The sequence below is a fragment of the Oncorhynchus masou genome, chromosome 23 (genome assembly GCF_036934945.1).
Source record: "Oncorhynchus masou masou isolate Uvic2021 chromosome 23, UVic_Omas_1.1, whole genome shotgun sequence".
Lineage (NCBI taxonomy): Eukaryota > Metazoa > Chordata > Actinopteri > Salmoniformes > Salmonidae > Oncorhynchus > Oncorhynchus masou.
The window spans coordinates 37,682,237-37,704,596 of record NC_088234.1 but is presented as its reverse complement, the minus strand read 5'-3'; the positions used below and the strand labels follow the sequence as shown (position 1 = coordinate 37,704,596).

Here is a 22,360-nt window from a genome sequence, read left to right as displayed (position 1 = left end):
ATCGTTAAACATTCTTTGCTCTTCTTAGCAAGAACGGTTTCCATTGATGTGTGATCTGTGCTTGTGGGTATGAAGGTTGTGGCATGTGAAGGATGATGATGGCTGGGGGAGAAACCATGAGTGAGGCATTTGAGGAGGAAATGAAGGAAGGGGGTATTGGGGTAAGATGAAAGTTTGGCTGGATGTTAATGGGGATAGAGATGTGGTTTGTCAGTCATAATTGCTTGGATTTGAAGGGGTTGCGGGTGTCGTGGTTGCGGGGGCAGTTATGATGGGTGTAGGCCATGGCGCAGATGGAGAAGACATTGAGCAACTTGCCGGATGAGGCATTGCAGCTGAGTGCATTGAAATTATTGCACACCATGCGGCCCCCGTCGATGTTCCTGCAATATAGCTCGTTATCGATGGTACCCTAGTAGGTGCCTTCATTGAACTGTTGCACCCATCCGGTGGCCACGGTGAAGAACAGGTGGTAGGTATTGAAGGTGGAGCCACCAAACTGGGCACCCAGGTTGAGGATGATTGTGAAGTAGTCGTCCAGCTCTGACTGTCTGGAGGGAAAGGCTTTACAGAAAGAAAGCATGGGCAAACTCTAAGGAAGTGAGGATCCTTGGTTGATGAGAGCTTGGAGAGGAGGGGTGACCTTTGGCAGAGCTGGACTTGGAATGACAGGAGCCGTGGGAGGGTAGGAGCAGGCCAGCTAGATTGATGTTGTTACCATTTATGGTCTGCTGGTGAAGAGCAGGCGAGACTGGAGATGGTCTGGATAGGGAGTGGTTGCAGTTTTGGCCAGAGGCTTGGCAGTGGCGAAGGAGTAGGCTGTCGATGGAGCGGGGGTGGGGGTTCATGTCTACAGGGCCAGCCAATGTGGATAGTACGTGTGGAAGGAAAGAGGGGGATGGTTTTGCAGAGGAGTTCTTAGTCGCACAGTTTTTCATATAACTAAGATATCTGGTGCAGTGTTGCTCAAGGGAAGAAATTGCATGAAAACAAGTCTTCAATTGTTGAATGACAACAAACACCTCATTGAAGAATCCCTAATGTTGACCAGTCACCGACCAAGGGGTGTAGACTTTGGCTACCAGAATTTGTCTTGCTTAGAGGATGTTTTTTTGTGCGCCCAAAAAAACTTACTGAAGACCAAATTGAACATGTCGTCACAACATGTCGTCATAATATATGCCTGAATTGTTCCAAACTGTTTCAGATGGACGCCCTTAGAATAGAAGGAAGATTAGTAGATGGGACGATTGGTGTAGTAAGGTTTGTGGCCTCGGGGCATTGGGATGAGAACAAGAACAACAGGGAAGACATAAACTAAATGCACAAAACATTAAGAACACCTGCTCTTTCCATGACATAGACCAGGTGAATACAGGTGAAAGCTATAATCTCTTATTCATGGCACATGTTAACCTCTTGATGCTATGGGGGCGCTATTTCATTTTTGGATGAAAAACGTTCCCGTTTTAAACAAGATATTTTGTCACAAAAAGATGCTCGACTATGCATATAATTGATAGATATTTTCTGTGCGTGCGCTAGAACGTGAGCTTCAGGCAAAACCAAGATGAGACGGCATCCAGGAAATGAGCAGGATTTTTGAGGCTCTGTTTTCCATTGTCTCCTTATATGGCTGTGAATGCGAGAGGAGTAAGTCTGCCCTTTCTGTCGTTTCCCCAAGGTGTCTGCAGCATTGTGACGTATTTGTAGGCATATCATTGGAAGATTGACCATAAGAGACCACATTTACCAGGTGTCCGCCCGGTGTCCTGCGCCGAAATTGGTGCGCAAAAGTCAGCTGCAAGTATTTTTCCATGGAATTTAGAGAAGAATGCAAGCTTCCACAAACGCTATATCAATGAAGAGATATGTGAAAAAACACCTTGAGGATTGATTCCAAACAACGTTTGCCATGTTTCGGTCGATATTATGGAGTTAATTCGGAAAAAGTTTGACGTTGTAGGTGACTGAATTTTCGGTTCATTTCGGTAGCCAGATGCGATGTACAAAACGGAACGATTTCTCCTACACACAGACGCTTTCAGGAAAAACTGCGCATTTGGTATGTGACTGAGAGTCTCCTCATTGAAAACATCCGAAGCTCTTCAAAGGTAAATGATTTTATTTATTTGGTTATCTGGTTTTTGTGAAAATGTTGCGTGCTAAATGCTACTCAAAATGCTAAGCTAGCTTTGCATACTCTTACACAAATTAGTCAATTTCTATGGTTCAAAAGCATATTTTGAAAATCTGAGATGACAGTGTTGTTAAGAAAAGGCTAAGCTTGAGAGCAGACGCATTATTTTCATTTTATTTGCGATTTTCAGAAATCGTTAACGTTGCGTTATGCTAATGAGCCTGAGGCTTTAGTCACGATCCCGGATCCGGGATGGGGAGTTTCAAGAGGTTAAATCCACTTCAATCAGTGTAAATTTAGGGGAGGAGATAGGTTAACCTCTCTTGGGTAGGGGGCAGTATTTTCACGTCCGGATGAAAAGCGTGCCCAAAGTAACTGTTAGGCCTAGAAGGCCTAGAAGCTAGGATATGCATATAATTTGGATAGAAAACACTCTACATTTTCTAAAACTGTTAAAATGATGTCTGTGAGTATAACAGAACTATTATGGCAGGCAAAACCCGAGGACAAACCATCCCCCCCCAAAAGATTTTCAGCCTACCACTGTTTTCAATGGCTGTCACTTTTATTATAAGGCGAAATCCTCCCAGATTGCAGTTCATAGGGCTTCCACTAGATGTCAACAGTCTTTAGAAAGAGTTTCATGCTGGTTTTGGAAAAATGAGCCAGAAATTGTAGTTTTTCTAGGTGTTTCCAAGCGTGTGGAAGAGAGCGCGTTCTTTGGTATGTTTCTCCGGTAAAGACAATAACGATTCTCCATCTTAAATTTGATCGTTTATTTACGTATTAGGTTACCTAAAGTTTGATTATAAACGTTGTTTGACCTGTTTGGAAAAGTTTCTTAGTAACGTTTGGAATTCATTTTGTTGGCATTTTGATGGAGGGAAACTGGGTGGATTATTGACTGAAGCACGCCAGCTTAACTGAGTTTTTATGGATATAAAGAAGAACAAAACGACCATTTGTGATGGAACTGGGATCATTTGGAGTGCCAACAGAAGAAGATCATAAAAGGTAAGGTATTTATTATATTGCTATTTCTGACTTTCATGACGCACCTGCCTGGTTGAAATATGTTTTTCATGCATCTGTATGCAGGGCGCTGTCCTCAGATAATCGAATGGTGTGCTTTCGCCGTAAAGCCTTTTTGAAATCTGACACCCTGGCTGGATTAACAAGAAGTTACGCTTTATTTTGATGTATTACACTTGTGATTTTATGAAAGTTAAATATTTAGCAGCGCTAGCTGTGCCACCGGAGACTCTGGGTTCGCACCCAGGCCGCGACCGTGAGGTGCGTGGGGCGACGCACAATTGGCCTAGCGTCGTCCGGGTTAGGGAGGGCTTTGCCAGTAGGGATATCCTTGTCTCATCGGGCACCAGCGTCTCCTGTGGCGGGCCGGGCGCAGTGCACGCTAACCAAGGTCGCCAGGTGCACGGTGTTTCCTCCGACACATTGGTGTGGCTGGCTTCTGGGTTGGATGAGCGCTGTGTTAAGAAGCAGTGCGGCTTGGTTGGGTTGTGTTTCGGAGGACGCATGGCTTTCGACCTTCGTCTCTCCCGAGCCCGTACGGGAGTTGTAGCGATGAGACGAGATAGTAATTACTGACAATTGGATACCACGAAATTGGGGAGAAAAGGGGGTAAAAATTATTATTATTATTTAATTTTTTTACAATTCTGTAGTTTGAATTTGGCGCTCTGCAATTTCAACAGATGTTGGCCAGGTGGGATGCTACCATCCCACCTGCCCATAAGAAGTTTTAAATAAGTATTTTTAGGCCTTGAGACAATTGAGACATGACTTATGAATGTGTGCCATTCAGAGGGTGAATCGAAGAGACAAAATACTTAAGTGCCTTTGAACGGGGTGCGGTAGAAGGTGACAGGCGCACCAGTTTTGTGTCAAGGACTGCAACACTGCAGGGTTTTTCATGCTCAACAGTTTCCCGTTTGTATCAAGAAACCAAAGGACATCCAGCCAACGTGACACAACTGTGGGAAGCAATGGAGTCAACATGGACCAACATGCCTGTGGAACCCTTTCGACACCTTGTAGAGTCCATGCCCCGAAGAATTGAGTCTGTTTGGAGGGAAAAAGGGGGCGGGCTGTTGCAACTCGATATCTGGAAGGTGTTCTAAATGTATTCTACACACAGTGTAGACATTGCTGTGTTGGCTGCAGGGGGAGCAGCACCGGAATCGTTGGGAACCTGCATCACTGGGCCAGTAGAGGGAGCTGATGTGTTATTGTTGGAAACAGCCGGGCCAGCAGAGAGAGCAGATGCATCGACTCTGCCACTTGGCAGTCGGGTGTTTGGCGATGGTGGATGCACTAAAGGGGGCCCTCTCTGCCGAGGGAGCTGGTTTAAAATGAAAACAGCGAGGCTTTGGGATCCCACCAGCAAAAAGGGATTGCCCGCTCAAACCCTTGGAGGCAGACAGGGTCTGAAATGTACTTTTTGGCCTACCTGCCAAGGGGACTGGTAGATAAAAAAATCCACCAGCCAAGCATATTTTTTACCGGACAAAATAATAAATTGCCTTTTTGAGTCACGTATACATTCATTTCAGTACATTTCATTGTGAATAAGTTATTATGTTGAATACAAACTTAAAGAAGAGGCCAGAGCAAAATTTGAAACCAAATTATTTTAATATATTGATCAACGGTTAATCAAATCAAGTTTATTTGTAGAACTCGTTTAAAAACTGTAGTTGACTGTAGTTGACCAAAAACGCCAAACAGTGGGCACACTATTAAATAAACAAAACATATCAGATCCAATGAATATGATTACATAGAAGTCAAAACAGGGCAACAACAATGGTAAGATACAATTATGAGAAAGCAGTGCAGTGGACACTGATACAAAGGGGAAACAGGGAAAGCAGGTCTACAAATCCTGTACTTTGAGTAGAAATACCCTGATAAAATACAGGTAAAATAGAGACTTATCAGATACTGGTTAATTTTGGCTGTGGCTAGATTTAGTTTCCCAGACTGAATACAACTGAATAAGTCTTGAACTCAAAATTCTACTGAAGTATTTGCTATTAAATGTACTTAAGGATCAAATGTAAAAGTACATTTGAAGGTTTTGTAAACCTATCAGATGCTTAATCATTTTAATCAACTTAAACCTCCTCATCAGACTCCTCACTCTCTACTGCAATCACCCCATTTGCACGGTCCTGAAGCCACAGCATCACAGCTTTTATCGGATCACACTCCCTGATCTCTGGAGAGAACAGCTGGACCATAAGAAGATCTAATATTGTATCAGGCTTTAGGTTGGACCGCCAATTGGTTTTCACCTGTTTCATGGTATTAAAACCTCTTTCACATTCAGTTGTGGAGGCGGGGATGGACACGACTAGGACAACCAATGCCAGCAAATCAGGGCAGGAATGCTGATGGCTCATGTAGACACGGAACCAGGACATCTTCTGCAGGGACTGAAGCTCTTGGTACATACAGCACCTTCAGGACAGTCTACTGGTTGGGATCCTTTCAACATGGATGCCAGAGGTCTCCAGGACAGTCCACTGGTCAGGGATCCTTTCAACATGGATGCCAGAGGTCTCCAGGACAGTCCACTGGTCAGGGATCCTTTCAACATGTATGCCAGAGGTCTCCAGGACAGGAAGTGGTCCACCAGGGTTTCCAGTTCAGTGTCTCCAAAATCTAGAATAACTGTATACATTACATTACAACAAGCATCATGCAGTTTTAATTCTCAAACTATAAAAATATGATCATGAACCTAAACCCAACCTGACTGCCCTGTAATACAAAACATAAAGTAAACTACTGCTTCATCTCCTGACTCTGGCTAGCTGATGAATCTGACCAGCTTGTTGGCACACAGGACCCCTACACTTGGCGTCCTGGAACCTGTCAGTCATACTCTCGCCTAACCTGCCGAGCATTTCGTCCTGTGATGTGACGAGGGTCTTGCTGTCACCTCTGGCCAGCGAAATTCCATCTGTTGGCCATTGTGGCCTTCATCACGGGCCCTTCTCTGATGTGAAAAGGCTCATTTGACCATCCTTTCAGAATCACTTTCCTTTACAACACACTCACTCACTCACTCACTCACTCACTCACTCACTCACTCACTCACTCACTCACTCACTCACACTAATCCTAATCCTAATCCTTTCTCTTAATTCTCTTAAGGTAAGTATTTCTTATTGCAGCTTAAATAAACATACCTGGATTTGTACTTCTTAAGTACTGCCTGTGTTGAGCACAAGGAGCTGTGGGCTTCTGTTATGGTGATGGTGGACCTCTGCAGACAGACAGACTGGTCACTCAGGTGTGTTAGTGTGTCATGTAGGAAGCCACAGAAGCAGATAACAACAGCCTCCCTCGTAGTACTGTAGTATTTCCTGGCCTTGGCTTGCTGGACACCTGGGACATTTTGGGCATCAGCAGATTGAATCTGAAATACATGAAGAACAAAGACATACAAATAGACAATTAATTTCTGTCCCCAAAAAAACTATAATAGATATGACATATTTTATCAGTGCATAAAGCATTAAAACATGATGTTACCAATTGTAACCGTATTGAATTTTTCCACAATTGCTTGTGTTACAACCTGAATTTAAAATGTATTAAATTGAGATTTTTTGTTCATTGGCCATTTACATTTGTCACCCCATAATGTCAAAGTGGAATTGTTTTTAGATATTTGTATTGTTGTCACGCCCTGGTCTATATTTATTATGTTATCTTCATTTATTGGGTCAGGCCAGGGTGTGACATGGGTTTATTTGTAGTGTGTTTCGTCTTGGGGTTGTGTGGGGTGTATAGATTAGTCTATGGCTGCCTGAGGCGGTTCTCAATCAGAGTCAGGTGATTATCGTTGTCTCTGATTGGGAACCATATTTAGGTAGCCTGGGTTTCACTGTGTGTTTGTGGGTGATTGTTCCTGTCTATGTTGCACCAGTCAGGGCTGTTTCGGTTTTCGACGGTTGTTGTTTTGTATTTGTTCGTGTTCTTCGTCATTAAAGATGTATCTAACGAACCACGTTGCATTTTGGTCCGATCCTTGTTCCACCTCTTCGTCAGAGGAGGAGATGGAAGAAATCCGTTACAATTGTCTTGAGTCAATAATTATCAACCCCTTTGTTTATGGCAAGTCTAACTAAATAAGTTAAAGAGTAAAAATGTGCTTAAGTCAAAATTGGCTGCATGGACAAATAGTAATATTAGTTTTTAACATGATATTTTTAATGACTGCCTCATATCTGTACCCCATCAGGTCCATCAGTTGAGCAGCGAACTTCAAACACCGTTCCAACCACAAAGACCAGGGTAGTTTTCCAATGCCTTGCAAAGAAGGGCACCTATCAAATGAAAAGCAGACACCGAATATCCCTTTGAGCATGACAAAATTATTAATTACACTTTTGATGGTGTATCCATACACCCAGTCACTACAAAGATACAGGCGTCCTTACTAACTCTATTTTTGTTTTTTTGCACCCCCACTTTCTTACCAGAAAAGTATCATGATCCATTTGTTAACTTCAATTATTAGTCATGTTTCCATCTAGTCTGTATTAAAATAGATATATTCATTTTATATATGATATAATAGTTTACAGATTGCATTTTGCACCTCCGTTGCCACAAGATGAATGGTTTTGCTTCCCTCCCAAATGCCACTGTTTTGGTTCAGTGCAGTTAGAAAGGCCGAGTTGCAACGACGGTGTTTAAAATGAAAAGTCACCTGCAAAATAAAATGGTTTATCCATTTTATTGTGCTGTTACGTTTGCATCCTTGTTTCATATCAGGCTGTTGTTACATATTATTTGAGCTGCTTGCACCACAAGAAAATAGTGTCATTTAATTTTGCCTGTACGAACCATATTGATCACGGCATGTGACAGACTGTGATCCAACTTGACCGCAGGCCTAATATTACATGATTAAATGTGTCCAAAAGAAATCCCCCCAAGCTGTTTACAGGCATTTAATACCATTCTGCTTTTGCCATCTATTTTCCCAACATCAATCAGTTAAATCATATTGTTAAAATGTTTTCATTCAGTTAGCATTTTGTATTATTCACTCCATTTAGTATCATATATTACCTTTAGTATGGTATGCATTCATTTGTGGATGTCCATCATCCATTTCGTATGATATGTTACGAATTTACAAAATGTATAATATGTTACGGATTCCAATTTCATGTTACTAACATTAGCTAGGTGGCTAACGCTAATGGTAGATAGGCGTTAGGGTTAAGGTCAGGAGTTAGGTGAAAGGGTTAGCTAAAAGGGTTAATAATGAAGTGGTGAGTCGGGAAGCAGGTTCAACGTTTAATAAAACAAAAAAACAAGAACGAGACAAATCCATGTGGCTACAAGCTGGTAAACAAAAACAATACCAACTGGTGAGTGAACATAAGCGAGTGGGTGCCCTCTGGATAGGAACCTCTCCCGAATCGTAGATAAGGGACAGGGCATCGGCCTTGATGTTCTTCGAACCTGGTGAAGAAAAGTGCCCACCTGGCTTCTGTCTCCTCGCTGTCCGTATGTACTCTAGGTTACGATGGTTGTACTCTAGGCTCCTCTAACGCTAACTTCCCCGCCAGGAGATCCAACATCATAATTCCTCTCTGTGGAGGATACAATTTCAAAGGGTTACCCTGTCTTTGTGACAAAACTGCCCCCACGCCCACCTCCGATGCATCTACTTTAACCACAAAAGGTAGTGTGGGATCTTGGTGTTTTAGCAAGGAGGCGAAGGTGAAATGCCCCTTGAGGAGACGAAAAGCCTCGTCGGCTGCTGGAGACCACACCAGCCTACGAGGCCCACCCTTGAGAGAGGTGAGAGAGGCAGCGACGGCGCGAAGGTTCCTGATGAAATGACATTTTCACAGAACCGCTTGTTGCAATTTCGATGAGGCTCTCTTGTTCAGATATCAGTAAGTGGACTGGAGGTAGGGCATGAAAGGGATAACGAATCCAGTTGTTTGTGTCGTCCGTTTCGGGAAAGTACCTGCATAATTGCACACCCAACTCACTCAGCTGCTTCGCTATATCACATTTGTCATTGTCCGTAAGCTTGAGTTCATTTGCACACAAAAATCATACAATGATGGAAAGACCTGTGTGTTGTCCTTGTTAATGCAGACAGAGAAGAGCTCCAACTTTTTAATCAAAGCCTCAATTCTGTCCTGCACATTGAATATAGTTGCAGGGAGTCCCTGTGATCATCGATACAGATCATTCAGGCAAGAAAAAACATCACCCAGATAGGCCAGTTGTGTGAGAAACTCGTCATCATGCAAGCGGTCAGACAAGTGAAAAATAAAGAAAACTTTAATCTTGTCTCTCAATTTAAAAAAAACGTGTCAATACTTTGCTCCTTGATAACCAGTGCACTTCTGTATCTTGTAAAAGCGTTACATGGTTGCTTCCCATATCATTGCATAGTGCAGAAAATTCACAAGAGTTCAGGGGCCTTGCTTTAGCAAAGTTAACCATTTTCACTGTAGTGTCCAAAATGTACTTCAAGCTGTAAGGAATTCCTTTGGCAGGAAGAGCCTCTCGGTGGATGCTGCAGTGTACCCAAGTTGCGTTGGGAGCAACTGCTTGCATACGCGTTACCACTCCACTATGTCTCCCTGTCATGACTTTTGCACCATCAGTACAGATACCAACTCATCTTGACCACCAAATTCCATTTGATGTCACAAAGCTGTCCAACACTTAAAAAATATCCTCTCATGTTGTCCTGGTTCCCAGTGGTTTGCAGAAGAGGATGTTTTTCTTAATTGACACCCTCATAAACGTAACGGACATATACCAGGAGGTGTGCCAGATCCGCCTCATCAGTTGACTCATCCAGCTGTAACGCATATAATTCACGGGCTTGTATGTGAAGCAGTAATTGTTTCAAAACATCTCCTGCCATGTCAGTGATGCGTCGTGAAACAATGTTGTTTGATGAAGTCATTGTCTGTTTAGTTTTTTTGGCCTTTTCCACCAGGATTGTCCCAGTCATATCCGAGGCAGCAGGAAGAATTAAGTCCTCCACAATAGTATGGGGCTTGCCTGTCCTAGTCACTCAGTAGCTCACCATATAAGACTCTTCTAGCCCCTTCTTATTAATGGTATCTGTTGCTTTTATACATGTCTTACTACTCAAAAGTCGTCTTAATTGTCGCTCAAAAAATGTATTATTTTTCAAATGGGCATGTTTTGTTTCTAACTGTCTGCGCAAGAGTGAAGGTTTCATCGAGTTGTGAGATAGTACTTTTGCACATATAACACGCTGTGGCTGAGGAAAGACACTACTCCCAATATAAGTGAACCCCAAATCAATAAGGTTCTCATCATATTTGCGCCTCGTTGATGTCCCAACGTCCCTGTCTGTTGTTCAGTGTTTCCTGGGTAAGGGGACAGTAGCTCTTCGGCTGCATCAGATTCACAACTGTCAGTGTCCATGCTAGCTGGGCTAACAACAAATATAGAATTACTGATGCTAGCATTGGATGTGCTCGTGGAAGCACAGCAATTTGTGTCGTCGACAGGTGCAGGTGTAGTACTGCTTGTAGTAGCAGTACTATCAGTAGAGTTGGTATGTGTCTCTATAGATGCGGCCTTACTTTTTTAACCATTTATCCATTTTCGGGCAAACGGAATAAGGAGCAGCTACGTTTGGCTACATACGGACCGTTAGTGGAATTCCCACGAGAGATTGAAGGTAAATGTGATAAGATGTTAGTTATTCGAATAGGCTACATGTATTTGACATTGTTAAATGTCAAATGTCGAGAAAAAACCTCACCCGTTGGAAAATATAAAATGGACTGTTTGAAAATGTGAAGAATTTTTTATAAAAAAAAAATATGCATATTTTAAAATGTGAATCACATTTTTATTTGGCGTACCGCCGTCGGCATTGCGCGTACCCCAGTTTGGGATTACCTGAACTGGTTGATTGAAGTAGGAAAATACAGTGGGGCAAAAAGGTAATTAGTCAGCCACCAATTGTGCAAGTTCTCCCACTTAAAAGATGAGAGAGGCCTGTAATTTACATCATAGGTACACTTCAACTCTGACAGAAAAAAATTGGAAAAAAAATCCAGAAAATCACATTGTAGGATTTGTAATGAATTGTTTTGCAAATGATGGTGGAAAATAAGTATTTGGTCACCAACAAACAAGCAAGATTTCTGGCTCTCACAGACCTGTAACTCTTTAAGAGGCTCCTCTGTCCTCTGCTCATTACCTGTAGTAATGGCACCTGTTTGAACTTGTTATCAGTATAAAAGACACCTGTCCACAACCTCAAACAGTCACACTCCAAACTCCACTATGGCCAAGACCAAAGAGCTGTCAAAGGACACCAGAAACAAAATTGTAGACCTGCACCAGGCTGGGAAGATTGAATCTGCAATAGGTAAGCAGCTTGGTTTGAAGAAATCAACTGTGGGAGCAATTATTAGGAAATGGAAGACATACAAGACCACTGATAATCTCCCTCGATCTTGGGCTCCATGCAAGATCTCACCCCGTGTGGTCAAAATGATCACAAGAACGGTGAGCAAAAATCCCAGAACCACACGGGGGGATCTAGTGAATGACCTGCAGAGAGCTGGGACCAAAGTAACAAAACCTACCACCAGTAACACACTACGCTGCCAGGGACTCAAATCCTGCAGTGCCAGACGTGTCCCCCTGCTTAACCAGTACATGTCAAGGCCCGTCTGAAGTTTGCTAGAGAGCATTTGGATGATCCAGAAGAAGATTGGGAGAATGTCATATGGTCAGATAAAAACAAAATATAACTTTTTGGTAAAAACTCAACTCGTTGTGTTTGGAGGACAAAGAATGCTGAGTTGGGGGTGGAATGGGGGTGGAAACATCATGCTTTGGGGCTGTTTTTCCGCAAAGGGACCAGGACGAATTATCCGTGTAAAGGAAAGAATGAATGGGGCCATGTATCGTGAGATTTTGAGTGAAAACCTCCTTCCATCAGCAAGGGCATTGAAGATGAAATGTGGCTGGGTCTTTCAGCATGACAATGATCCCAAACACACCGCCCGGGCAACAAAGGAGTGGCTTCATAAGAAGCATTTCAAGGTCCTGGAGTGGCCTAGCCAGTCTCCAGATCTCAACCCCATAGAAAATCTTTGGAGGGAGTTGACAGTCCGTGTTGCCCAGCAACAGCCCCAATCATCACTGGTCTAGAGGAGATCTGCATGGAGGAATGGGCCAAAATACCAGCAACAGTGTGTGATAACCTTGTGAAGACTTACAGAAAATGTTTGACCTCTGTCATTGCCAAGAAAGGGTATATAACAATGTCTTAAACTTTTGTTATTGACCAAATACTTATTATCCACCATAATTTGCAAATAAATTCATTAAAAATCCTACAATGTGATGTTCTCTCATTTTGTCTGTCATAGTTGAAGTATACCTATGATGAAATACAGGCCTCTCATCTTTTTAAGTGGGAGAACTTGCACAATTGTTGGCTGACTAAATACTTTTTTTGCCCCACTGCATGTGTTCCAACAACGAGCTGCAGTTTTGGAATAATTGCATCCTATCTATTGTCCGCATAGGCTACTTTGCAAACTGCTAGTGCCATTCACGATATGTTAGCCTAGGGCTAGGCCAGGGTTTCCCAAACTTGGTCCTCGGAACCCCGAGGGGTGCACGTTTTGGTTTTTGCCCTAGTAATACACAGCTGATTCAAATATTCAACTTATCATCTGAATAAATTAAAGCGAAAGTCTGTATATCGAAAAGAAGAGATTTTTATTTGTAACTCTGAAAAAAGTATTTAAACTCGCCAAATTGAGCCACGTTTTAAATTATCATCATTTGAGAATAGCTGTTCCAGGTACGAGATTTACATCACTTCGCACTTCCTACTTTTTTCATTTGGAAAAATATTATAGTTTATTCTATTATATTACATTGTTTTTTACTCTAAAATAGGTATGTCTTGACTATATACATTTGACACGGGTGGTTATGTCACACAGTTATGCCACATTTATTAATCCTTTAGAGAGTATGACAAATGGTTATAGGTGATTTGTTACCCATTTATGTAGTGCTTATGAGAGCTTACTAAACAGACAATAACGATTTGTTTAATGGTATATTCTCTAAAGTGTAATAGACAAGATTGGCATTGGAAATAGGATTTAGTTCTGTTCTAATATTGTAGACGTCACAATTTCACAACCTTAATTGGACCGATGTGACTGTGAACAACAGAGTCAGCCATTGATGAGTTATGTAAAAATCTGAAACTATAACAAAAAATCTAAGTATGAGAGAAAAATCACAACAAAAGCATGACGCAATTACTAATCTTGTTGAAGTGATCTGTTCCCAGTGAATTATTACGACCAGTGGCAGTCGACCAGTCGCTTTCTCTTTTTAACGTCGCTGTCCCAGAGCACCCATCAGGTATGAGAGCCATCGAGGTTGACAATGACATACATTGTAAAGGAAAACTGTCATTAATATAGTACATTTGTGTAATTTCAAAAGTAAAATGGTGTGAAACCTTTTACTGCAGAACACTAAGTTATGGTGCATTGTGGGAAAACGTTGTGGGCGGTGAAAAGATTGCTGTATTTTGAATTGTACTGTAAAACATTATGGGTTTTGGGTTTGGAGTGATGAAAAGTAGCTAACAGCTAACTGCTCTCTCATGTCTCTTCATTGAGCATAGCAGCTCAAACGGAACCATTGCTATAGACACTCACAGACTCAGAGACACCATGAGCAGAGTGCATGCAGAGCGAGCTGCACGCAGGGTGTGAGTGACAGACAGAGAGGAGCAACTAATGGATTTACTAATGGAGGAAGTTATTTCTGATTTTGGGCAAAGCCGGGGCTTGAATTTGGCAGAAGGAATCTAGATAGGGCCTGAACGTTGTGGGCATGGGTAGGACTTAAAGGTCATGAACACTCAAAATCGTGTTTTTCATGAAATTGGATGATACTGTATTTGAATGAAACCAGATCAAAATATGATGACCACAGTATGACAAATTACTGTTGCTTGTACATTGATAAAGTGTGATCATAAAGTTTCTGGTCTATTCCCCATGTAAAACACTTCGATTTAGAAGGCGGGATTAATAAGGGGATAGGGTGACATCACCCTAACTCTCATTTTAATACACCAATGGTAACATAATATTCTCTTACCTAATTTAAATAAGTAGCACCTTGTAACCAATATCAGAAGGTGTGTTTTTGGAAGGGTGTGGTTTACAGTATACAGCTAGATAGCTACTCTGCTAGTGCCAGAATCTGACTGCCGGGTGTCAGCAAATACACTAGATGGCCAAAAGTATGTGGACCTCTGCTCATTGAACATTTCATTCCAAATTCATGGGCATTAATATGGAGTTCGTCCCCCCTTTACTGCTATAACAGCCTCCACTCTTTTCTGATGGTTTTTCACTAGATGTTGGAACATTGCTGTGGGAACTTGCATTCAGCCACAAGAGCATTACTGAGGTTGGCACTGATGTTCGGCGATTAGGCCTGGCTCGCAGTTGGCATACCAATTCATCCCAAATATGTTCAATGGGGTTGATATAAGCAAACCATTTCTGTATGGACCTCACTTTCTGCATGGGGTCATTGTCATGCTGAAACAGGAAAGGGCCTTCCCCAAACTGTTGCCACAAAGTTGGAGGCACAGAATAATCTGGAATGCCATTGTATGCGGTAGTATTAAGATTTCCCTTTACTAGAGCTAAGGAGCCTAGCCCAAACCATAAAAACGCCCCAGACCATTATTCCTCCAAACTTTACAGTTTTAACTATGCATTAGGGCAGTTAGCGTTCTCGTGGCATCTGCCCAACTCAGATTCGTACATTGGACTGTCAGATGGTGAAGCGTGATTCTTCACTCCAGAGAATGTGTTTCCACTGCTCCAGGGTCCATTGACAGCTCTAGCTGACGCTTGGCATTGCGCATGGTGATCTTAGGATTGTATGCAGCTTCTCGGCCATGGAAACCCATTTCATGAAGCTGTTCGGAACTCGGTAAAGAGTATTGCAACCAAGGACAGACTATTTTTTACGAGCTAAGGGCTTCAGCACTCGGCAGTCCCGTTCTGTGAGCTTGTGTGGCCTACCACTTCACGGTTGTGCCGTTGTTGCTGCTAGACATTTCCACTTCACAATAACAGCACTTACAGTTGACTGGGGCAGCTCTTGCAGGGCAGAAATTTGATGAACTGACTTGTTGGAAAGGTGGCATCCTATGACGGTGCCAAGTTGAAAGTCACAGCTCTTCAGTATGGCCATTCTACTGCCAATGTTTGGCTATGGAGATTGCATGGCTATGTGCTCGATTTTGATACACCTGTCAGCAACGGGTGTGGCTGAAATATCCGAATCCACTAATTTGAAGGGGTGTCCACATACTATTGAATATATAATGTATAATAAAAGGTTACACTATTCATCTTTGGCATAGATACTTATATGTCTCCCCTTTCATCTGTGTTTGGTGTTAGCTAGTTACTGACTAGCTAGGTCTTCAGCTGGCATGGAAGAAAAGGAGAGGATTTTTATTAGATTTATTTATTTATTTAACCTTCATTTAACCAGGCAAGTCAGCTAAGAACAAATTCTTATTTACAAGACCTCCCAAAAGGTCGGGACAGGGGATAGGATTTAAAAAATATATATTTTTTAGGACAAAACACACATCACACAAGAGAGACACCACAACACTACATAAAGGGAGACCTAAGACAACAACATAGCATGGCAGCAACACATAACAACACAGCATGTTAGCAACACAACATGACAACAACATGGTAGCAACACAACATGGCAGCTGCACAACATGGTAGCAGCACAACACATGGTACAAACATTATTGGGCACAGACAACAGAGCAAAGGGCAAGAAGGTAGAGACAACACTACATCACGTGAAGCAGCAACACAACTGTCAGGAAGAGGGTCCTTGATTGAGTCTTTGAATGAAGAGATGGAGATAAAACATTCCACTTTGAGTGTTTTTTGCAGCTCGTTCCAGTCGCTAGCTGCAGCGGAGCGACCCAGGGATGTGTGTGCTTTGGGGACCTTTAACAAAATGTGACTGGAAGAACGGGTGTTGTAGGTGGAGGATAAGGCTGCAGTAGGTATCTCAGATAGCGGGGGAAGGGTCATTTAAAACCGTGTATTTTTCTATTGTATTGTCACTGACCTGGTGGCGCAGCAGGACATTCAAGTGAGTTCAAATCCTTTGTGATGTATAGTCCCAATTAATTAGCACTCAGCAGTAAAAAAAAAGTATTTTCACAGTAACCAGTAGCCGGTAGTGTAACGTAAACTTACAGAAAAGTTTTAACAGCGCAGTTACCGCAAAAAAACGGTACCAAAGATTACAATAAGAATAAATGACCGTAAAAACAACTAGATTTGTTTTACAGTGTAGCAGCCAACCTGCTTGCACCAATCCAATGTTATTACAGTAAAATACTGTGAAACACAAACCCCATCTCCCGTCAATGAATTTAATCAGTTAATTTGTTAATTCACTACGAGTACCGTAGCATTTACTTTAGTACAGTATAATACAGTCCAGTTTACTGTATTGTACTGTGTTGTAGATTACAGTAGGTATAAATTACTGTCAAATTCACGGCGACCCCTTTGCAGTGTACCCAGGTCACCTAACCCCACCCTGAAGATAATCATGGAGTCTACGTCAGCCCTAAGCTGCTTAGTGAAGAGGGGGAAGAAGCTGGCTGATCTGGCTGGGTGGAAGACACAGTGTAAGCCTCTTTACCCCTACACTGTTCTGCTGTATACCTTTAGGCTATGCTATGTGGTCAGTGCTCTGTGCTGTTTGCTGTCTTGACCTCGACCCTGAAGCCTTTGATACAGGTTCCATTCTTGAAGAGTCACCTCTGCTCTGGTGGTCTGGGATGTCCACTTGAAGGAGATCTACAGGAGGAGATTCCTTTGGAAATCTGCATCACGCTCTCTCTTTGGATCTTTACATGACCCGTGATGGTGGATGTCTGACATGTTCACAGCTCTGAGATTTTAGAGGCCTGTCCCCACATTTTTGTCGAAGTCCCTCTGCACTGGAGGATTGAAGTGTCCTGGTAGAGCTGAAAGCCATCCTAGGATTCTGGCTGAGTTGTATTTAGAGTGTTGTACCCTGCTCTGTGGGAAGGCTGAGGGGGAACCGGGCAACATGCCCACCCTCAACAGCCTGGGCAAGCTGTGTAGCTCCAACCGTAGCCACACAGTGGACCGCCTCACCCGCATCAAACATAAAAACTCAGTCAAGCGCATGTCCATCATTGAGGACGGTCAAGTGGCTGAGGTGCTCTACCTCATTCCCAAAGTGTACATGCAGCAGCTGCCGTACCTCAACCCTAACGACTATTACCTGAGTGAGAGACTTATCGATCTGGCACCAGGTAGGACTATGGTATGGGGTAGGAGGTCCTGGCAGGGAAAATCTGTCTGTCTGTTGGTGTCTATCTATCTGTCTGTCTGTCCACTGGTCTGTCTGTCTTTGTGTCTGCCTGCCAGCCTGCTTGCCTGCATGTATCTATTAATCTCTTTACTCTTCATTAGTCACTTTGAACTCGCCATTGTTTTTCAGAGTTATACAACTAGCTCTACATACTTTTTGAGTACGGTTTGATATTAGCATTAAGTGCTGTGGTCCAAGTGCAGCATCAGTCAAAGCTCAGAGTGTTGTTTGTGAGTAGGCGGATAAAGCAGATTATTAAAGTGAATTGATAAGGTGTTGCACAGAGATTGAGATTACTTCATTTTAATTGTATTGAAAGTGAGTAATTATACCACTTCAGGCACTGGTGTGTGTGTGTGTGTGTGTGTGTGTGTGTGTGTGTGTGTGTGTGTGTGTGTGTGTGTGTGTGTGTGTGTGTGTGTGTGTGTGTGTACATCCATGTTTGTGGTGTGTTACGCAATCATATCTTATTTACTCCAAAAAAGTGTTATTGCAAAGTCCAAAATGTATTGCTGTCTTCTCGGAATTTATGTAATATAAAACTTATGCAGGGAAAGGGGCCACAGTCTGCCAAGTAAGGAACCAACATGGTGGTTTACATCAGGATTACAGTGTGGATGAGGACTTTCCAGACCTTATTCATCCATTGACTGCACGTCAGGCTGTGAGATATGGGCTATATCCCAAATGGAAACCTATTCCCTATATAGTGCACTACTTGAAGTTGACCAGTTGAAAATAATAGATCGTTGGTCCATCCTCCGTGGTGGACAGCGTTTTCTTATACTTAGTATGAACATCTAGCCACAGCGGGGGTTGGAAAAGTTGCAATGACATCATTATGACTTATTTTATGTCATGGTCAGGTTGTAAACTGGTTGTTTAAAGATGGATGCCCCAAATGGAAGCCTATTCTCTATATAGTTCACTGTTTTTGACCAGGGTCAATAGGTATGTAGTGCTGTTTGGATGCCATTTGGGATGTACCTTAGATTGTAAGATGTGCATGATAACTAACTCGCTCTTATCACATGACTATCATCTCTGTTTTGTAATACATTATACTATCAGAAGCTAACCCCCCATCAATGTCCAAAGATAGATAGAGATCCAATAGCTGCACTTTAATTAAGAGCAGGATTAGAATTAATCCCAATTTGTGTTGGGTTATTTTAATAAATCAGGGGTGGAAGAGGCAATTGCTTCAGACCTCACATCCCATCATCAAGAGGCCTCATGAGCTGGGCATTTAAAAAAAAAAGATTCTCAGCTCGAGGCTCCCCAACCAGTGGCGTGTCCAGAACATTTTGAATGCAGTGGCCAAGGTGGGGCACAGACCCAGTTTAGGGGGGCCATAACATTTTGAACCTTAATTGATGCAAGGTGGATTAATTCGATATAGTTATGATAGTTCAACGAATTAAATGCTCCAGTTTAGGCATGGTACATTTCCCTGTTCAAATAAATCATAAATCAATTCCAAAAGTTTTGTTTGTGTTTGCATTCAAGGTCAGGATTTACATGAGGGTATTAGCATACATCAGTAAATTCACTTAAAAGAGCCAGCCAGCGTGTGAATCATACCTTGAAACTCGTGGGTCTCTAGATTTTTAAATGGACCAAGTAAATATGTAATTTAACTGTAAAAATGTATTACTTTTTAAATGTGTCTTGATCACAACCAGTCATGAAGTTTTCATCTGATTGTCAAACAAATAACCTCAAAAAGTAGGTTAAGTAGATTACCTGTGCACGTTCGTCTACTGCAAAATATGTCCAGCATCCGAACAGTGCCTGGCCACTGTGCCCAGGTTAATGAGGCCACATTGTTGACAAAAAAGGACCAAAAAAAAGAAATGACTCTATAGAGCCCAATAATAATTCCTAATAGATCAATAATGTATTTCTATACATATATTATATAGGTTTTCTCATAATGGTAGAAACAGGTGTCATTAATCACCCACAGACTGGTTAATAATAATGGACTATTCCACCCTGACAGAGTTCCAGTGCATTGTTCCACGTGATATGATTGCAAACGTGACTTTAATTGAAATTAAGCTGCAGCAATAATAAGCTTTCAGAGCGGTGAACATTTAATTTGAACAAAAAATTACCTAAATTTCTTTAGTAATAAGACAGGTGCTGCTGACAATACTGCCATAGTCTTCTTTTTGTTGTTGTTGATACCCCTACCCAAGGTAGAACATAATACAACCATGTTTTCTCATATCCCTAATGTCTCCCATATATGAAATGGATGGGTGTGTAAACATATTTTTGTGGCTAGTGTAATCTGCTCTAAGAAAAACAAGTGGGCTCAGGCATCGGAATTAGATATTTTGGGGTTCAAGGTTCCTTGAAGGATTTTGTATCTTTAGCCCCTACTCTTGTAATTATGTCAGCTTTTCAATGTGTGGTGATCAGTATCAAATTCTACAACAGTTGGGTGCAGACATTCAGGAGATGCGGCATGCATGCCAACGAGACCCATTGACTAATTGGAATGTTATCTCAGCCTGAATGATGCTGGGGATACTCCAGTAGGGGAATGGTATGTTTGACCATCCTCTTGTCTGCCATAGATTCAGTCTTATGTTACAAAATTTGAAATGTTGTTTTTTGCATTGGATAAAAGTAGACTCACAGATAGAAAATGGTATGTCATACACTACAGTTGAGCAACAATGGGAAAGTAATTCTGCTTTGAAAGTTAATCAACTTTGAGAAAATGGTCCTTGAATGTTTTGGTACCTACTGGAGAGCTATTCTTTGTCTACACCCATTCAGAATCATTCACACCCTCTTAACCTCTAGCATCGAGCAATCCCGTATCCGGGAGCGTAATCATAGCCTCAAGCTCATTAGCATAATGCAACGTTAACTATTCATGAAAATCGCAAATGAAATGAAATTAATATATTGGCTCACAAGCTTAGCCTTTTGTTAACAACACTGTCATCTCAGATTGTCAAAATATGCTTTTCAACCATAGCTACACAAGCATTTGTATAAGAGTATTGATAGCTAGCATAGCATTAAACCTAGCATTCAGCAGGCAACATTTTCACAAAAACAAGAAAAGCATTCAAATAAAATCATTTACCTTTGAAGAACTTCGGATGTTTTCAATGAGAAGACTCTCAGTTAGATAGCAAATGTTCAGTTTTTCCCAAAATATTATTTGTGTAGGAGAAACCGCTCCGTTTTGTTCATCACGTTTGGCTAAGAAAAAAAAAAGAAAATTCAGTCATTACAACGCCAAACTTTTTTCCAAATTAACTCCATAATATCGACAGAAACATGGCAAACGTTGTTTAGAATCAATCCTCAAGGTGTTTTTCACATATCTATTTGATGATAAATCATTTGTGGTAGTTGCCTTTCTCCTCTGAACCTAATGGAAAAGTGGACGCAGCTGGAGATTGAGCAATAATTTCGACGGAGGACCCCAAGCGGACACCTGGTAAATGTGGTCTCTTATGGTCAATCTTCCAATGATATGCCTACAAATATGTCACAATGCTGCAGACACCTTGGGGAAACAACAGACAGTGTAGGCTCAATCCTGGCACATTCACAGCCATATAAGGAGACATTGGAACACAGCGAATTCAAAATCTGGGGCATTTCCTGTATGAAATTTAATCTTGGTTTTGCCTGTAGCATTAGTGCTGGGGCACTCACAGACAATATCTTCACAGTTTTAGAGAAGTCAGTGTTTTCTTTCCAAAGCTGTCAATGATATGCATAGTCGAGCATCTTTTCGTGACAAAATATCTTGTTTAAAATGGGAACGTTTTTTTATCCAAAAATTAAAAGTGCGCCCCCGATATCGAAGAAGTTAAGCTTTGTGAGGCTATGTACTAAACAACCAAAGATTTGAAGCCTAAAGGCTGGCTTATACTATGGGTGTGTTAATGAATTTAATCTGGAATGTCAGATTGTGCTCTGGGCATTGGTAAACTCAGAGCATTGTTAGATTGGCCGTTTGTAAATTCAGAGCGTTTCGCACTCTGAAGTCCCAAAGCGCACATTCAATGCTCTGGACGAAAAGTAGGGTTGATCCAAGCGTTCTGACCTAACAACAGCAGTCAAGCACCCAAACTAACTGGCTAACTTTGCTAGCTACTGCACTTCCAGTCACAAATGAGAAAACAGCTCACTCTGGAAACACGTTTTCAGAACCTTTGCTATGAGACTCGAAATTGAGCTCAGATGCATCCTGTTTCCATTTATCATCCTTGAGATGTTTCTACAACTTGATTGGAGTCCACTTATTGTAAATTACATTGATTGGGCATGATTTGGAAAGACACACTTGTCTATATAAGGTCCCACATTTGACAGTGCATGTCAGAGCAAAAACCAAGCCATAACGTTGAAGGAATTGTCCGTAGAGCTCCGAGACAGGATTGTATCGAGGAACAGATCTGGGGAAGGGTACCAAAACATTTCTGCAGCATTGAAGGTCTCCAAGAATACAGTCCTCCATCAATCTTTTAAATAGAAGAATTTTGGAACCACCAAATCAAATCAAATCTTAATGGTCACATACACATGGTTAGCAGATGTTAATGTGAGTGTAGCAAAATGCTTGTGCTTCTAGTTCTGACCATGCAGTAATATCTACCAAGTAATCTAACAATTTCACAACAACTACCTTATACACACAAATGTAAAGGAATG

The 22,360-nt window shown here is 41.8% G+C and overlaps 1 protein-coding gene and 1 long non-coding RNA gene across 2 annotated transcripts in view; one reads left to right on the top strand and one right to left on the bottom strand.

Moving 5' to 3' along the window:
- Positions 1 to 22,360, top strand: part of LOC135510777 (actin-binding LIM protein 1-like) — a 160,874-nt gene that overhangs the window by 15,464 nt on the left and 123,050 nt on the right. The window lies entirely within an intron of this gene.
- Positions 4,790 to 20,890, bottom strand: LOC135510778 (uncharacterized). The gene is made up of 3 exons (XR_010451156.1): positions 20,778 to 20,890; positions 6,358 to 6,587; positions 4,790 to 5,827 (listed from the first exon to the last, which is right to left on the bottom strand). It is a non-coding gene; the product is annotated as an uncharacterized LOC135510778 (long non-coding RNA).